This window comes from Petromyzon marinus, chromosome 7 (genome assembly GCF_048934315.1).
Source record: "Petromyzon marinus isolate PM22_M1 ecotype Great Lakes invasive population chromosome 7, UKy_Petmar_22M1.pri1.0, whole genome shotgun sequence".
Classification (NCBI taxonomy): Eukaryota; Metazoa; Chordata; class Hyperoartia; order Petromyzontiformes; family Petromyzontidae; genus Petromyzon; species Petromyzon marinus.
This window is the reverse complement of record NC_133673.1, coordinates 2,893,233-2,906,644: the sequence shown is the minus strand read 5'-3', so window position 1 is coordinate 2,906,644 and position 13,412 is coordinate 2,893,233. Positions and strand designations below refer to the sequence as shown.

Here is a 13,412-nt window from a genome sequence, read left to right as displayed (position 1 = left end):
GTGTATATTTCATGTGAATGCATTTTGGTCGTGGTCTTGCATTAATGGTGTTCATTGTCATTTGAAAATGTGACCCTACAAGGTTAATAAACCAATTTAATAATGTATGTGTATGTATTAATGGTAATCCAGTACCTATCATATGCATTAAAGGATTATAGAACTGCAGCAGTGGATCTCCTGCTGTAATGGATATATATGTGTGTGTATATGTGTGTATGTACATGCATATTAAACCTGTCAAGACATCAACAGCTGAGAACACCATGGTCGCTCTTGTTTAGAGTTCACTGCTCACAGAAACGTGACGCTTGGAGGGCTACAAGATTTAGAATTTCACTTCGGAGCACGCGGTAAGCCCTGCTTGCAATTCTGTTTTTACTCAATGACGATACCAAATGAAAATAATAATATAAAATACTCTTGACGCTTAAAATGTTGCATTTTATAGTATGTCGTTAAAATGCTTTTAAGATTATTTTTCTCGTGCGTATTTGCCTTTAACCATGTAATAACCTAGTAGTTGGCTGATGATATTACGCCAAAAAAAGATTTTTGGTTTTATTTTGACATCTTAAATGGCAAAGTGCAGTTTTGTACCCATTTTGTCGCGTGCGGCTTGTGTCGATAGAAGGTTTGATTGTACAGTGGCGATATAAAGCATGTTTTGCCATGATGATAAGGGAACAAAATGTGGACACACTCTTTGTTACTTAACACAAGGCACACCACAGTAGTCGCCAGGGTGAACTGTATTTCCAAATAAAACACACACGCTCTAAAGATGTACCAGCACATGGTCAAAATGTTTATTTTTACGAGACCAATATATATTTAATGACTTTAGATGTAACGTTTACTTTCTCGCGTAATCTTGAAACATTTCATGACACTTAATTTAATGTTGTTAATGTTTGCTTTACAAAAATAAATGTCTTTTCAAGATGCCTCTATGCTGCATAACAAGCAATACATCTGGCTGCTGAGCTGTTCAGATCGTGTTCTACAGTGAATGCTGTCAAATTTTTTAAACATGAACCCCGCTCTATAAAGCATTGACTGCGCGCCGAGTTCACACGTTTTTCATTTTTTGCGCATTATAAAAGCGGGCTTCATTTGGCTAAGCTTTTCGTTAAGAGTGAGGGAGCACGTCTTAATATGCAGCACAATATCTTTGCACCTTTGTACTATAAGGTTGTTCTGGTAACGTATGCGAAGAAAGTATACGCTGGATTACAGCCTATACCGTTAAAACGTAAACACTCGCCATTCACCGATAACACTGTCTTAAGTGGAAAACAATCTTTCTGAAAAGCATTGAGTTGTGTTAATTGTGCTTGTGCACGACTGCCAATGCAGCGGCAGCAGCAGCAGCAGCATCACCGGATCATTCTTATACCATTGGTTTCTATTTTGGGATTGAAAATTACAGTTTCTGTGCCTGAATAAGTTTGCATATCTGGAGTCCAGCTGAAGATAACCGAGACTCTATCATTGATTCTTGTTGAAGGCCTACATTCCCCCACCGTGCATGGCTGGATAACCCTGAAGGAATTGAATTTAAAACAATGGAAATATTATGCATTAATGTTACAAAGAGTTACATTTATAGTGCACACGGCTCTGTATAACATAAAAACTGGGGAAATGTGCCATTCATTTCGGTAAAATGTAATAGTGCTCACACGTAGTAAATATGTAAAGTGCAATAACTACATGTGGTCGATATGAAATTCTGTAATGTAAAAATTGTTGCCGTGAAAAATGGGGACTGACATTTTGTGGTACTGGTTACTGTAAAAAAACATGTACTGTTTTGATTTTCTTATTTTCAATGTATTAACCATGATCCAAACGTATGTGAACTAATATAACGACATGCGTTGCCAATAGAGCATTATGGATAAACGCAAAAATAGGTACATTTAATCAGAACTTCTTTTGTCCATAATATGTTTTTGGGTTAGATGGCGTAAATATAAATGTGTCGTTAAACCCGCCACCACCCGACAGCCAATTAGTAAGGTTTGGCACTTAAAAAAGCATGCCAACTCGTTACTAGTTCGGCACACCGGTGTGTTGGAGAGTAAATTATTACATGGATTACATGGGTCGCGAAAGCCTCTGTGTTAAACTGATATAACTCTGTTTAACACGTAGGCTTTCATGACCGACATTATTATAATACAGGTTTTTGGGTTAGATCGCGTAAGTATAAATGTGTCCTAACCCTCCACCACCCGACACAGCCAGTAAGGTTTGTCACGTAAATAAAAAAAAAACGTGCAAATTAGTGACTACTTCAGCCCACCGGTGTGTTGGAGAGTAAATCCGAATTGTAAATGTTGTGGATTTACTCTCCAACACACTGGTGGGCTGAAGTAGCAAATAATGGCCACGTTTCGTTTACGTGACAAACCAACTTGCTGTGTCGGGTGGTGGAGGGTTATGAAACATTTAAACTTGCGTTATCTAACCCAAAAACCTTTATTAGGACATAACTCCGTTTGCTTATTTCGGCAAGCGAAACTTTCCTCGCTTCAACAAACGCTGCTCGATAATATTGCTCTGCAAAGTCAAATGGCAAACGGGATAGAACTTTTTCATTTAAATTCATAAAGGACTTCTGCTTCGCAATAAGTATTTTCTCGCTCTCAAGGAGACAGAACGACTCGGATGCGCGATGAATCAAGTAAAAAAAACCATTCCCAAGCTCTAACGGTCCTCTATATATCATGGGCTGTTATCAGCCAATGAAAGAGTGTTTATGCGTGTGGCAAGAAACCTAAGCGTGCGGAGAAAACTCTTGCGAGCGAGGGAGAAATGTTCTTTGGGAGTCCACAAGAGTGCTGTGCCGTCTCATGGCGGCCCGGGGTTACGGAACCTCAACGCCCACGGGAAGGGAGTTCCACAGCATCTATGCAGTGATACGCCAATCCTCGCAGCCTCCAAAGTGCTGGATTTCAGGTCGTGAGTGTCACCACTGATTCGCTTGTTTGTATTAAGTATGTGTGTCTGTAGGCACTTCATTTGTTTCATGGAAATGTTTAAACCTTTTTTTCACCGCAACAAAGCCTAGCATGCTCCTGACACTAAAATAAAAAATACAAATTCATCGGCAAATATCGTTACCATGGCACAGTGACCCATTCCAATATCGCAAGTTCGTTCAATGTGATTGGCTCGCGAGGGGCGTGCCATTTATAGCCAGAATCCCTGAGCATTGCAGAGATCGGATTGTAGAAAGTGATCGAGCGGCGTGCAAGAGGAGCCGCAAACGGGGAATAGTGCGCAGCGAGAGTAACCACACACTCCGACAAAAATACAAAAGTCAAAAGGTAATCTATTTCTGGGGGGGGGTTCTCATTATTGACCAAGACTCAAGTGCCCCCGTGGCAGGGGGTTCGGTTTTAGCGCTTGGACCTCGGAGGTGGTGAGCGAGACCCGGCACTATTCCACTGGCATTCACGCAGTGCTATCTGCGAGGGCGGTGCCCGCCGATGTAAGCTGAATCTATTAAATACCACTCCCCCCCCACCGTGTGTCATTTTAACAGGTTGGGACATATTGCAATTGCTCCGTCTAACTTTCTGGTCAAAACGCTAGTTGTCTGTCAGTGCTTCGAGCATCTTATGCATGAAAAAAATCAACGAGAGACTCGGCTCTCGAGCCACTGCCACCCCATGCTTTACTTCTCAAATACAGCAGAACCCCTCTTCACGACCAACCCTGTTAACGACTAATTGCTTAACGACGGGCCTCCATAGAGACCAATGTGTAGTGTATAGTGTAATGTATAGTAGTGTATAGTAATGACGGGCCTTCGTAGAGCCCAATGTGTAGTGTATAGTGTAGTGTATAGTGTAATGTATAGTAGTGTATAGTAATGACGGGCCTTCGTAGAGCCCAATGTGTAGTGTATAGTGTAGTGTATAGTGTAATGTATAGTAGTGTATAGTAATGACGGGCCTTCGTAGAGCCCAATGTGTAGTGTATAGTGTAGTGTATAGTGTAATGTATAGTAGTGTATAGTAATGACGGGCCTTCGTAGAGCCCAATGTGTAGTGTATAGTGTAGTGTATAGTGTAATGTATAGTAGTGTATAGTAATGACGGGCCTTCGTAGAGCCCAATGTGTAGTGTATAGTGTAATGTATAGTAGTGTATAGTAATGACGGGCCTTCGTAGAGCCCAATGTGTAGTGTATAGTGTAGTGTATAGTGTAATGTATAGTAGTGTATAGTAATGACGGGCCTTCGTATAGCCCAATGTGTAGTGTATAGTGTAGTGTATAGTGTAATGTATAGTAGTGTATAGTAATGACGGGCCTTCGTAGAGCCCAATGTATAGTGTATAGTGTAGTGTATAGTGTAATGTATAGTAGTGTATAGTAATGACGGGCCTTCGTAGAGCCCAATGTGTAGTGTATAGTGTAGTGTATAGTGTAATGTATAGTAGTGTATAGTAATGACGGGCCTTCGTAGAGCCCAATGTGTAGTGTATAGTGTAGTGTATAGTGTAATGTATAGTAGTGTATAGTAATGACGGGCCTTCGTAGAGCCCAATGTTCGCTTACCGACCATTCCCCCTGTTAGCGACGGCCTTACGACGGGCACGAATTTCGGCCAATCGGCAAGCTCTAAAGTGGTCTGACCAGGCCTCGGCCAATCAGCAACGTCCATTCGTGAGCGTTGGGGCATTGCTTGCATTCATTGACTGCTGCGCTTTGAAGTGCAAACATCTCGTTTAACGACCAAATCACTTAACGGGAGGTTTCGTGGAACCAATTGCCGTCGTTACGAGGGGTCTACTGTGTGTGTGCGCGCTCTCTAATTCATAGGTGCTCACTTACAGCACTTGCCCCAGCAGTCTGTTAAGGCTATACGGGAGATCTTTGTCTTTGCTATATAATGCTGACGGCGCAATGCAATACATGCACTGTGTTTGGGAGGGAAGATATTTGTTTTAATGTCAAAATGCGTGATAGTAAAAAAAGTCAAATTCGGCGGACAATTGTGCTGACGCTCGTCAAGAAGAATTCTGGACGGTGACCCCCAAATGGTTTTAGGATGTATCCATCGCTGGGCCAAGGGTACGGAGGGATACAAACATTTGGCCACTGATTACAATGCCGTTTTTGCTGAGCCAAAATACGGGTTTGCCCCCATTGAGGTGGAGAGGGTGGGGGCAAAGTATCGATTGGGCTCTGGTTGCAGAGTGACGGGGCATTTCCATGCTAATCATGTCTACAGATTACAAAAATGGGGCACATTCATGGTAGAAAACTACAACACATTTGACAATACAAATCAGACTTATACAATTAATGTATGTACGTATTTATTCATATTTAGTGACTTGTTTCCCATTTTTTTATATTTAGAAAGCCCTTCGTTTTTTGTGTATTTGCTGTTGTAACTTGCTGACCCACCCATATTGGATAGCTCTGACAAAGAGCTTCATAGCTCATCGGATTCCTCCTGCAGACACAATAAAGATTCTGATTCTGACATTCCCACGCACCTGATGACACACAATAATACACGTTAAGTAAACGGTAACTGGCTGGGACAGCCAATAAGCAACACATGGAGAGAATACAGCCAGAGTCGAATGAGAAAAGTGACAATAATGAAAGTGACAAGAAACAGATGAGGTTCACGATTGTGGCTTATGCAGCTGCTATGGCTGCACTGGGGTCCCCAGTCCACACCTCCGTAGTAGCTCTGATTGATGGGAGGTGTTTTATCTGGCTGATAGAAAGCAGCAGACCCGTTATTACATTTACAAAATTTGGTGCCACACAATGAGAAGACTTTCTACAGCATTTGCATTGAGGTTAAGAGAGCCATAAAGCATTGCAAGGATGAGTGGTAGAGTAGTTGCGATAGCAACTGCGTTGGCAGCCTGAGATCACAAATCACTCTTTTAATAGCAGAAAATAACTTGCAGCGCAACTCCTGTTGTGACGCTTTTTATGTATGTATGTTGAACTTCTTTCACACCGTACGTAGCCAACCATTCTAATCGAAGGATTGTTGGGAGGGACAACAAATTTAACACAAACATCACTTCTAAAGAAATTCGTTTTCAATCAAGATTTAAAGTTCATAGCTCCAGTGGTTTTCTCATATCGGAAGGAAGAGCGTTCCAGACGGTCGCAGAAGCGCATCTGAAATCGTGCGATGCAGTGACCGTGTTTATTTGATTGCTAGCAAAAAGCCGCTGCTGCGAGGATGACCAAAGTTCGCGTGATGGCTAATGCTACTTGACGAGAGGAATGGAGATCTAGTCTCTGACCCCCAGGAACAGGTTTGCAAATGTGTTGAGCATTTCTGCAAGATGATAGGAGAGGCAGTACCCATCAACAACAACCGTGTGGGGCAAGAAAGGGGTGTCTGGCCCTGCGCGATGTTTGCACATCGTCAACGTTTGTTGGTAGCTGGGGGAGGTTGTATTTCCATTCCTAAGAAGAATTGGTGGCCAAATTAGGCAAAAAAGTGCTCTCCGCATCCCAAGTGCCCTTAATATGTATCAGCGCTCTCAAAGCACGTGGGACACAAATATTTGCACGCTTGTCCCACATCACGCAGGACATGTTAAGCAATCATATGACATTGGCTCAGTTTGTATATGGACGGATTGGTAAACTTGGAAAGGCGAACCGTGCTGGGTCATGAGGATTGGAGTTTGTGAAGCTATTCTACGTTTTGTTTCTTCCCTCGCACTGCTCGATTTTGGAATTCCCCTTCTGCCATCGTCACTATTCCCATCTCTGACCTTGATCGATCAAAAAAATACGTGAGCGCCTGTCGATTGCATTTCCGACAACGCTGTTGATTGCTGGTCGCTTGATGTTTCAGTCGTTTGGGCCTTTCGCTCAGGAACCACACGATGCACGAAGTAAAGTGACCGGATACTGTGCAGAGGGCAAGTGTTGCCGTAATACCGTGCACTAATCGCAAGCCATGCATTATTGACAGAGGCTATGGGAAGGGTTCTGGCTCTAATGAAAGACGTTCATCTCTCCTCGATCGCTTCACACGAGATATTTTGCGGGCCACTCATCCCTGCGTAGGGAATGGATAATTACCACTGGCCTGGCGGAGGCCCTTCCATTAATCAGTGGCACGAGTGAGTGAGCCGGCGGCTTAAAGAGCCACACCTTTAACGAATGCTCAGAGAAAGTATCCTGACTGAATTGTAATGCTCATTTACATGTTGCTAATTGGACAGATTTTTTGGCCTGTTCAATAAATATATATTTAAACCCTGAGCCTGATAACATTATGAACGAAGGTTATGACTTTAAATCAAATGCTCTCATTTAATCATAAAGATGTCTATTTGCTTACTCTTTGGTTCTATTTGGTAAAGTCACATAGGTAAAAATAAAATAACAAAAAATCACGACGTTTCGGCCACAACACAAGTGGCCTTCATCAGGTGAAGGGACTGGACTGTCCACAGGACAGCGTTGGAGTGAAGACAGCAAGCCCAGGTCACGTCCTTTAAGCTGTGTGGGAGGAAACAAAAAAACGCCTTGACAAAGGAATTAGCATAAAATGATGTACTGGACCGGCACGGTGGGGGGGGGGTTAGTTTACATAATGTTGGTGTGTAGGGAAATAAGCTGCTGTGAAAATTTGGGATACCACTACTTGAATAAATATACTGTACCATTGAAAATTAGTTTAATGTTTGGTTTGATTTAGAACATCTTTCCAATGATTGCTTAATTTGAAACCATCCTCTCGGTTGAAATTGTGTCTGTGTTTGTAAATCTGAATTGCCTCGTGGACAAATTTCTGATAAAAGCCTGTGAGTTTGCAGAGAACCTTGGTATCGGAGAAAACTATATCGTGATCACACACAGCGTTGTAACAGTGATCAGCTACGGCAGAAGAATTCGTTCTGCCGTGTTTCAAATCTGATTTGTGCTCGCGAATTCGGTCAGAGACATGTCGTTTCGTCTCCCCGATATAGCAGTCACCACAGGTGCAGCTCAATTTGTAAACCCCGGGGTACTGTAAGTCAGGAACGACATCCCTCACGGATGGGATCAGGTCACGGATTTTGTGTACTATATTGAACCGGACCAGGATCTTGTGTTTGTTTAGAATTTTGGAGATCTTTTTAGTAACGCCTGCTATATATGGTAGTGTGATGGTTTTGACCGGAGTATCAAGTGGTTGTTTCTGTATGGAGGGAGAAACAGCTTGGCAGATGGTACGGTCAGAGTATCCGTTTCTCTTGAGGGCCAGGTGTACATGTTTTAATCCACTGGTCAGGTGGTGTTGGTCCGAAATGCAATGTGCCCTGTGGTATAATGTTTTGATGAGAGAATTATTTTGAGCTGGGTGGTGGTGGGCATCAGGTTTCAAGTAGGAATCTGTGTGGGTGGGTTTCCTGTAGACAGAATGCCCCAGTGAGCCATCAGGTCTCCTCTCAAACAGAACATCCAAGAATGGTAGCTTGCCATCTTTCTCCACTTCCATGGTGAATTTGATGGCGGGATGTCTAGAATTGATGTGGTGTAGGAGAAGGTTCAAAGCTGGGAGGCTATGTGGCCAAATGACAAAAGTGTCATCCACATATCTCTTCCACAGGGAAGGTCTGAGGGTGGAAGTCCAGATGACAAAATGTACCTCTTCCATAAGGTTTGGGCGCAGAGTGGCAGTCTGGATGGCGTCTGATTCAAATTTCTCCATGAAAACATTGGCTATCACTGGTGATAAGGGAGAACCCATGGGGGTACCCTCATTTTGTTTGTAGAAGGTGCCATTCCAAGTAAAGTAGGTATTGGTGAGGCACTGTCTAATCAGCACAGGTGTATCGGGGTCTAGTCCATGTTGTACCAAATTTTCAATTATTTAAATGGTGTCAGGTACCGGGACCTTGGTGAACAGGGAGACCACATCGAAGCTGACAAGGATATCGTCAGGGGACAGTACAACATATTTGACCAAAGATACCAAATGAGCTGAGTTAAGTACTGCTGAGGAGGTCTTGCCAGTGAAAGCTAGCAAGGTATCTGACAGAAAACGTGCTAGCTTATAGGTAGGGGAGTTGATCGTGGATACGATGGGTCGTAGTGGAGTGCCTTCTTTATGAATCTTGGGGAGACCATAGAATCTAGGGGGTCTTGCAGCAGAAGGTTTTAAGGAGGGACGTTCAGTTGGTTCGATTAGGGAGGTCGAACTTGTGATGATCTTGTTGGTTTTTATAGTTAGGCTATTAGTAGGGTCATTTTAAATTTTTGAGTAACTTCCATCGTTGAGTAGGTTCTGGATTTTGTTGTACGAATCTTTATCCATAATTACCTACGTGACTTTACCGAATAGAACCAAAGAGTATGGATCCTTGCAGTCACGAAAGCTTCAAATCTAGAATGTCTATTTGCTGGCACACGCATATTTAAGCGTGGCAATGGGAAGAGCACATTGCTTTAGAGAAGACATACCTTTATATCCGTCTGTGGCAGCGACATGTTAAAAAAAAAATCGAAATAACAGGCTAAGCAGGTTAATCTGGAAGGATATGCTCCCCACACTTTAGCCCACGACTTGCGCCATGCCAATTCACTAATTGTGGCCGTACCCATTTATTGTTCTGGGTGGGCAGATGGGTACCGGAGAAAGTTCGGCATTCAAGGAACGTGCCCCATTGTTTCAGCCGGCGTGCGAGGAGTTCAAACCGACGACCTCTGGATTGCAATTTCCACAGTGTGATAACAGCGAGACCACGGCGGCACGTATCGTATTCACGCACGTTACATTGAAATTATTTCCAGAATCAATGGATGTTTTACTAACAGTGCATTTTGGCATGCAGATCACAACGTTTCTGCGTGGTTGCATCGCCGCACATGATTACAGTATTAACCGTACACCTCACCTCATGAGCAAGCGCGTGCCATGTACGGTTGTGTAACCACTGAGTCTTTCCTTAAAAGTCATTAAACTTTCAACAAAGTCTTTATTTTTAGAGCGTTGATATGGATCTGCACTGTTGTTTTTTTTTTCCGAACATGACCATGTCTCTTGCATTCGTAATCATGCCCATCCTCTACAGTTATATATAAATAAATAAACTTATTTTAATCGTCAGTCAAGGTCAATCCACTGGTGGATGAATACCTCCACATGCCACCATTATTTCGCAACACCACGATGCAAACATAACCGAGGCTCGGAGAAATGGGCATTGTCAACACATGGCAATGTTGCTGTCAAACAAAGTAAATAATTTACAGCTCAGATGTACATGGCTAATAACAATTATATGCCGAGGATATTAAATATGTATGCTTCTTATTCAATTCCAAAAATGGTAAGACTGGTGAAATCGGTCCATCTGCTTTATTAAGACATTGTGTCAGCCGCAACACATTTGTTTTATAATTGAGTAAACAGCGGCGATGTATACGCTGCTAATCACGCGGTGTGGTCATTGTAGGACTCAACGGCTTGAGAACATCAGAAGGACAGATGGCTGATTTATATTTAGTTTTGGTTTATGAGGTAAAAGCAAATGTTCCTTGGAGTCCGTGGCGAAATATCTGGCCCTTATAAGGCGGAGACAGGGCGCTGGCATATGCGTGGCTCAAGTGGCCCCTAGGGCGCACGTACACACGGCTGGTAAATTCTTGTCGTTATAGTTCGCTTATTAGGAGTACTCGCCACTTCAAAAAGCAGCCGCGCACAATTCTCCTCCGAGCACATTCGCAGGGCCGCCTACCCGCGCGATCGTCTGCAGCCTCTTTAATCAACGCCGCGCGGCTGCGAGGTACAGACGCGCTCTCTCCTCTCCTTTCGTTTGCCTGAAGATGCGACGGCAGCATTGTTTCAAATGTCAGATTCAATTGTTGCAATCACGCGGCTTGTTGTATAATGCCGGGGGAATCATTGCGCACGTGGTAACATCTTGTAGTAGTCTTTTTTACGCGTATGCATTTACTTTTTGCCTTTCGTTACGATTAGTATTGCTGTTGCGTGATTATTTCCAAATATGTGCGCTGCTGCGTTGACAATGCACGTGAATGCGTGCTTGACTGTCCTCGTCGCGACGGTGATGGCTCTGGAGCCGGTGGCTTTGGCCGAGGTTGCCGTGTTTTCTCGCTCCGCCACTATTGACAGGAGCGCGTTGTGAATGAAGGGAGTGTGTTATAGAGCTGCTAATTAGCGCCTCTGCACAGCTTTAGCTGTTGCGATTGGAATTCCAAAGGGCACTCCACACAGGGATCATTGCTAACTCCGCGCTAATCTCCTACAAAGGCATTTGCAGTGAAGGCACTCTGCGTTGCAGCAACACTACATTTGGCACCGTGTATGACCTAGAATAAAATTTAAACCGCATCCAGTTTTCATGTAAATGTGAATATTGCCTGCTAAGCTTTTTGGTGTTTCCACCAAATGGTGTCCGGATTGTGTACTCAGTTGTATGTTTACCTTTTAGCCAACGTGTGCATCTTGTTCAAAACTCTGGTTTAAATCAGCGAACATGTATAATGGACATTCGGAGTACGACTAATGCATGTGCTCATAAATTTACAAGACTGCGTAAAAAAAAATGTAAGCCACTTGAGGTTGACATCGATAGGGGGCTCTTGGCTCCAGAGCATCATTTAGTAAACTCGTTAAAATGACACCCACAATTTCGCACGTGCAAAACAACTTTAATAACTACATTCCAGAATGGTTGCGGTACAATCAGTTAATCCACATATTAAATACACTCGACGTTTACATTTCGTTACGGTGGGTGCCCCAGTTACGATACGACAATCTTACCTCAAGACGAAAGCGTGTGGGTAGCCTCTTACACAGAGTGTGCGAGACAAACCAATGTTGCTTCTAAAGTGCCACCGATACCTTCACGAATTAAAAAAAAAACGAGTCGTGGGCAGTTTACCGTTGACGTAAACTCCCAACGTAATGTGAATGTACGCATTGAATTCGCGGTTGAACACGAACGCAATGATGCGCTGTGATGGACTGGAGCAAGTGGGGCAGAAACGTGTTGTGTTGTAGGCAATTACATTTTCAAACACACAACCCCGTACCCCTTTTTTCTTTTTTTTGTGGTGCCACACATCCAGTCCCCGAGGACCTTCTCCATTAACTGCCTTAATCCCACCCGCATTCCTGGCCGACACACCCCCAACCACACCGTCGACTCTCCCCATTCCACGCGGTCCTACCCCTCATCTACTCTGAGCAGTGTCCATCTGTGTGTGTGTGTGACAGCGCGGCACGTCCGAGTGACGTTCCATACGCTCACACCGTTGGCACACATTTGTTTTGCTTCTGAAAATGACAGGAACATGTTCAAGGTTTCTTTGCTTCGGAAACAAAATATATCTCCCAACAATGTACAACTCAAAATACTGCAATTGCCTTCAATTCCTAAGACGGTTTTTTTTTAAATCATGAACCAAGTAGATGTATAATGGCTTTTAAAAAAATATATATGACTCTAACCACAAGTGCACTTTGAAAATGTCGTGCACATTTTCATCGATTTTCCCTTCCTACAAATTCTGATTATGAAGCCGTTCCCTCATCTCTGTACGATCTTCCCCTTTGCAATCTCTACTCCGAAATCCACGACCACCCCTTTTACAATCACTCCTGCTTCATCTTCTATTCACCGTCTTCTCCAGCATTCTTCCCCATCCCCTAACAGCCTCGCTCATCGCGGCACCCTTCAAACTGCACTTCCATCTGCCACTGAAGCTCCTGTCATCATCGCTCATTCTTCTTCTCGGGTCCTACAACCACGCTCGTTATCTAGCACCGGGCACATGATGATCATGATGATTATGTGGCCATGATGAGGTCCTCAGGAGCCTAGAGACCAAGATAAGCTGCGTGGTCTGTGTCAGTGTCACTGCGCCTCCCTCATCTTTACAGTCTCCTTGGTATTTGTTCTCATTTGCACGGTCTCATATGCACAATCTTTCTCACTTCAGTCGCTTAATCATCACGTTAGCATATAATTTCGTTGAAACGTGATTAATTGAATCATCAATGCATGCATGCATCGTGAGTTAAGAATCTGCTCTAATCGTTTTGGAATCGGTGATATCATGAAACACATTACTTTTTTTTTTAATTAAATTACAGTGTTATACTTGCGATGTTATCTCTGCGCATTGCTTCAGTAAAACTAGTTTTCCATGCCGAACACATTAGCATATTGCAATCAGGTAGATTTAGCTGTTATTGATAATTAGGGCCGATACAACGTAACGTTACTTGGTTGTATATCTCTTTGTGACAACGATAACAAATACATGTCAATGGTTGTGCAAAGAAGGCAGCTGCAACATTTTAAATAGGAAAGATCATCCCCCCAAAGAACAGGTTGGGAATACCATTCGGCAGTCGTGATCGGATCAAACTGCGTTTT

General features: G+C 43.3%; 1 protein-coding gene across 2 annotated transcripts in view; it reads left to right on the top strand.

Annotated features, from left to right (window-relative positions):
* Positions 1–269: 269 nt before the first annotated feature.
* Positions 270–13,412, top strand: part of LOC116939854 (troponin I, slow skeletal muscle-like) — a 95,939-nt gene continuing 82,796 nt past the window's right edge. Inside the window, exon 1 of one of the 2 annotated variants that reach the window (XM_032948779.2) lies at positions 270–353. The gene's annotated coding sequence lies outside the window, so the exon portion shown is untranslated. Of the gene's footprint in view, positions 354–10,599; positions 10,788–13,412 lie in introns of those variants that run through there. The other variant, XM_032948778.2, reaches the window with a different exon arrangement.